The sequence below is a fragment of the Agelaius tricolor genome, unplaced genomic scaffold, assembly GCF_023055355.1.
Source record: "Agelaius tricolor isolate 1412-34295 unplaced genomic scaffold, bAgeTri1.0.p SCAF_40, whole genome shotgun sequence".
NCBI classification, from domain to species: Eukaryota; Metazoa; Chordata; class Aves; order Passeriformes; family Icteridae; genus Agelaius; species Agelaius tricolor.
The window spans coordinates 1,854,177-1,860,176 of NW_027269300.1; positions in this window are offsets into that span (position 1 = coordinate 1,854,177).

The window sequence follows — 6,000 nt, forward strand, 5'->3', positions numbered from 1 at the left end:
GGTTGTATGGTGGAGCTTCCTCAGCCCGTGTCACTTGTACCTGCTCCTCTTTGTCAGTGAGACCAAAGTTTTCACCTTCCAGCCAGTTTGTATTTATCTCCAAAATCCCAAGGCGATTCAGGTTTCCAATACAGGCACGCTGTGTGATCAGAGCAATCCATTTGCCCCATGTGGTATCAGTGGTGTGGTGGGTACAGAGAACCTTTCTTTTAAACATCCGCCCCAGCACCGGTAGTCGGGGTACCAGGAGGAGTTGTGCTTCTGTGCCAATCACCTCCGAGGTCCCTTGAACTCCTTCATAGGCAGCCAAGATTTCCTTCTCAGTGGGAGTGTAGTTGGCTTTGGATCCTCTGTAACTTGGGCTCCAGAATCCCAGTGATCGGCCTTGAGTCTCCCCAGGCACCTTCTGCCAAAGGCTCCAGGACAAGCCATTGTTCCTGGCTGCAGAGTAGAGCACGTTCTTCACCTCTGCTCCTGTCCTGACTGGGCCAAGGGCTACTGCATGAGCGATCTCCTGCTTGATCTGAGCAAAGGCTGGTTGCTGTTCAGGGCCCCAGTGGAACTCGTTCTTCTTGCAGGTGACCAGGTGGAGAAGGCTCACAATCTGGCTGTCTCTGCCCATTGCGTTAAACCTTATTTGGAGCACACAGAAAAGGACAGAATGGGTGTTTCTACAGTGGAAGGAAAATGAGTAGGCAATTGCATTGGTTATTAGGTGGATGGAAGCATGGACCCTCAAGGAATGTGTGGTAAAGATGGTAATTCGAGACAGAGTAAGCGGGAGTTATAGGCTTACTCTGAAAATACAAAATTTAAGTTAGTGGGTGTTACTTTTGCTTCTTTTCCTTGAATTGTCTTACAGAGAGGTTGATAGTACTGAGAAATGTGTCTTGTACCATTTCCTTTTGCAGGGCACTGACAATGCCAAAAATAGGGGAATTTGATGTACCTAAGGGAGAAGTGTTGCCTTTGCAGAGGGGTTGAATTAGTAGCTGAACTCCAAACTTTGAGCAACTAGCTTGGTTGCCCATTATGATAGCAGCAACCAGTTGTAAAGTTGAGTGGATGCTACTTGGTCCTAAGTGGTGACTAGGCAGATGACGTGGTCTCTGACTCTGTGTGGGTGAAAGTTATTTGACTAGAGGTGAAGGTGTCATTCTGCTACAAATGTGTCATCTGGAAATTGCGAGGTCTGTAATGGTATTTGAAGATCTATTTTTTATGTGCCTTGTTTGTATATGAATGTTAAGACTGTGAGGGTGTGTGTTGTGGATTGGGTAGAAGTTGGTTAGTTGTAAGTGAATGAAGAATGGATCCTCTGTCTGCTTGGATTTTTGCAAGGGCCCTGCAGAAGTCCTTAGCAGTTGTTTTTGTGGGTCAAATACAAAAAGGGCGACTTGTAGGAAAGACATTTTGGTGCTGTTGCTGTAAGCCAGTGAAGGCTTCCTGAAGATAAGGAAAGCCCCATATCTCTCTCGAGGAAGGTACCAAGGCTATCACAGCATGGCAACGTGAAGAAAGAAAGAAAGTTACAAGATATGGACTTTAGTTGGCTCACAGAGTGACGCGGCTCCTTTTCACCTATTGAGAACTTTGTTTCTTTTTCATGACCAATGGGCAGGGTATGTGTTTGTTAAGTAAAGATAATAATCCTGTAAAGCTATAAAGGCAACCTGTTGCTTTAATAAATCTCTCTTATACAGCCTTCTGATCTGAGTCCTGGTGCTTGTGCCATGTCGTGCTCTATAGCGACACCTCATCTCCTCTTTAGGTCCTTGAGCACAGCAGAGACAGGAGCCTGCATGGGGCCATTGATCACACTCTCACAATTTCTAAGCTTGTTGGTGACAGAGCCCACCGTCTCTCGGTTGTTATCGGCATTAATCATTGCAGTGAAGGTGGTGTATTGAGATGGCCCCAGATTTGCCAGACTCCACAGCATTTGCCCTGTGCACTGACCTTGTCAGGGTCATTATCATGCTGTCCATCCCTCCCAAAGAGTACCTCCAACACTGCCACTTCTCTCAGCTGTTGGATCCCTTCCTCGAGGATCTTCCAGCACATTCTATGGTGCTGCTCCTGCATTCTCTCCCTGGGGACAAACCTCTCTCTGACACTCAATAAAAGCTGCTCCCAGAGACAAAGAGACCCTGGCTCCCTTACAAAAATCTGATTCATACCTGAGTCCTGGGTCAAGGGTCCCAAATTCCTTGCCTCACCACCATCCAGTTACAGGCCTGTACCCATAAGGTCCCAGACCCGGAGTAACCAGGTTGTATAAGTCTCACATCCCTGTTGTACAATGTCTTTGTGCAGATTACAGAGACTTTTGTACATCAGGGACTCAGTGATGATCTCAACCGTTGGCTCCCCTGCGGGTTGTGAGGGCCCTCCGTTCTTACCCTTATCTAGGGTGCTCTGATTTCATCTTAGACCTCCTTGTTTCCACAGGGGTGACAGCTGCTGGCTGTGACTGCCCTTGCAGTTCAGCTGGAACCTGGACAGTTGTAACATCTGTGGGTTCACTGCTGCACCATCCGACTCTCCCTCTTTGAGGCAGGGGGAGGGTTTCTCACCAGCTGGGGAAATCTGCTCCTTCAGCATCTGGCCCATCTCCTTCACCAGAGCCCCCACCCAGTCTGGGTGGTTCATTTCTGAGCTGGGCTGTGGGGCAGGGTCAGGCTCTGGGGCAGCAGCATCCCTTGCCTCTGGGGTAGGTGCCAGGGTGGTTATCCAGGTTACTCTTCCCTTATCTCTGAATGCTAAACAGAACAGGCCTATCAGCAACACCAACCATTGTATGATATCATTAGCATTTAGAGTGGATCTGAACCTTTGAAAACTGGTGGGGCAGACCCAAAGAGCTGGGTGAAGGTTTGGGAGAAAATTTCCTCCGCTGTAATCTCCTTACAGTGGGTACCATTATTAAAGTAACCCCAAAACCATACAGTTAGTGTGTGATAGCTCTGAATCCATGTGCCTGCCTTCCAGTGGAAGTTAAAGATCCATGAATTCCTCACCTCATTAAGCCATAAAGCAAACTGCATAACAGCCACAGCAGCCTTAGTTATGGTTAGCCTGTGTTCCAGGGATGGCCGGGGTGCTCCTGATGGGGCAGAAGGAAGAGCTCCAGGCCCTCTGTGAGGGTGATGAGGGCAGTGGGCTGTCAGCGGGGGCTGGCCGGGCGAGCTGCAGTGCCTGGGCAGGGAGCTGCAATCCCTGCCCCGGCTGCGGTGGCTTCGCTCCTTGTGTGGACCAGGGGTGGCGTGGGCAGAGCACACAGAGATTCCAGGGACATGGGTGAGGGGATTCATGGCCAGCACCTTGCAGCTGATCCCCTTGGCCCCTCCTCTCTTGTGGCCATGACAAGACCTGGGTGGGATGGCCCTGGCAGAAAGGTCTCCATGGATTCCTGCACATCCAGGTTCTGACCGTGGCTCTGTTCCTCTCTCTTCCAGCCCTTCAAGCCCTGAGTGAAGACAACAGCCCCTTCCACATAAGCACATTTGTTCAGCTGATGTTCAAGGGAAGAGCTGCAGAACAACTTCCATCTGCTGGCTCAGAAGAACCAGTGTCTCTTGAAGACCTCCAGGTCCCTTGGAAGGTGAGACCACCTGGAGACCAGAGGAGACCAGCTGGAGCTGCAGGCACAGCTCATGATTGGCACAGCTGAGCCTGGGGAAGCTCCCATAGCTCCTGCCTTCTCCCTCCCTGTTGACAGCTCCCTCTCTCCAGCCCTCAGACCCTGCCTGTGGTAGTTGGTGTTTTACAGTTGTTTTAATACCAAAGATAGATTTCCCATGTTAGTCAGTTATAATGGTTTCTCCCATGTACCCCATTTTTTTCCCCCTAATGGTTCAGTCCTAAGTTGTTCACCACAAAGTTTTCTGCCACTTGTCTGCCCATCAGTGTGTCAGTCTCCCTGCTCCTCCCCTCATTCCCTTAGAAGCCCTTGTCAATCTCAGTTGTACTACCCCTTACTCTTGTCAGTCTCTGTAGTCACTCCCCTTGTATTCTCAAATGTTCTGTGTCAGTTAGCTATGTCTCGATGGCTGACTGGTTTGTGAGGCTTCTTCCCTCCCTGAATGATCCTTATTGGAGTTGCTGAGTGATCTGTTCCTCCCCTAACATCCCCTCATTGGGTGAGAGTTGTATCCACCCCTTGCACGATCCCTTCTTTAAAAATGCTAGTCAGACCCATTTGCTTTGTGACTTGCACCTGACCCCTTTTGGGAATAAACCTTCCTTGGAAACTCAGACCAGTAATCCTTCCTTGTTTCCTTTGCCTCTGATTTCTCGTGCCGTGCTCCTGCTGTGTCACCCACGCCGTAGCGATTACCGCCACCCTGGACGGCCTCGGCAGAGATCAGGGGGCGGCCACTCTCGAGTGTGCCCTCGGCCAGCAAGGGTGTGCCAGCCAGAGAACCTCCATCCCATGGCTGCAGAGCCCTTCCACACCTGCCCGTCCCCTTTCTCCCTTCCAGCTCATCCCTTTGCTTTGCCTTGCATTAATAAACAGTTTGGCTTCTTCGCTTTACCTGCATCTCTGTGGAGCTGGAGCAATGCAAATCCAGGGCCCCGGGACACTCAGGCCCCTCCTGCCGTTCTCCTCCATGCCGTGTTTTGTGCAGAGACACAGAGGAACGAGGGCAGATGAGGCTGGAAAGGTCCCTGTGCTGAAGGTCCAGTTCCACAACACTGTGGAGTTAGAGATGTTGCTGAGCACCCTGGAGCCCCTGGACTTTGAAAGAGCCAACCCGAGGATGCTCTGAACCCAGCTGTGAGGGATTCCATGGCAAGCATCCATGGAGGGCAAAGGAGCTTGGAATGCTAGAAGGTTTCAGGAACAGCTTCCTGAAACCACGGCAGTGCTCCATCCCTGCCCTGGATCAGGAAGAGGGCAGAACCAGAGACCATCTGGGCTTAACAGAGAGCTTTGGGTGTGCCTAAGGGCAAATGAAGCAGCAGCACGGTGCCCGGGACTCGGACGTGCGACCGTGCCAGTGCCCGGAGCGCTGTCAGGCAGTGCCGGGATCCCGGGTGTGGTTCTGGTCCCCACAACCAAGAAATGGCAGCCCCAGGCTCAGAGCCAGTCAGAAAGCCAACCAAGTGAGACCAGAGGGAGGGCACCCTTCCAGTTTCTCTTAGGCATGGCCACAAAACAGTCCCTGCTGCTCCTTCCTCCGCCTGTGTTTGGGGTGTGCTGGTGGCAGAGCCAGCCAGGTTGTGCTCTGTGTTCCAAAGCCTGTTGAGAGCGGGCATGAAAAGCACTGTGTGCACAGCAGAGATTCCTGGAAGGTGCTGGCAAGAGCATCCTGCAGGGACAGGGCTCTGGGCTCTGGCTGGGAACAGCCTGGTTTTGCTGCTGTGAGCGCAGGCAGGAGCTGAGGCAGGTGAAGAGGCAGCGGGCAGCTTGTGTTTGTAGAGGGCCTGGGGCTGCACCTCTGAACCTCCCCCTGGACACACAATTGGGGGAATACGAGCTAGAGCTGGAGTGCCTTTCCTGAAAGGACCTGGAGTCATTCAGCCTTGCCAGCTTTTCTAAAGAGTGTGTTGGTGTTCCCCAGGAAAGCTACACATTTGGGGAAATGCCTTTGGAGGAAAGGGGCTTGCTTCTCAAGGGAAGTGCTTCCCAGGGAGCTCCCAGTGAGGTAGGTACACGTGTCCCCCTTTGGCTCTCTGTGCTCCTTTCAGTCCTTGAGGCCCCTTGCACTTGGCAGAGGGGCAGGGCAAGGGAGAAGGCTGTGAAGAGCAGGTTTGGCATCTGCCTGGACCTGCAGAGACCAACCCAAGCACCTGCAGCAGGGTGTGTTCCCTCCCTTTGGACAGAGGTGTGAGCAGGAGCATCTCTGTCCAGCCACGAGCCCCAAAGCTCTCTTTGAGAGCTGTGAATTAAAAGGCCTTTACGCACACACTTATTACATCTTCCCTGTCTGCTGTGTTTCAACTCTTGGCAATGTGCATTTGCCTCCTGCTTGGTGGAAGCTGCTGTGGCCCAGG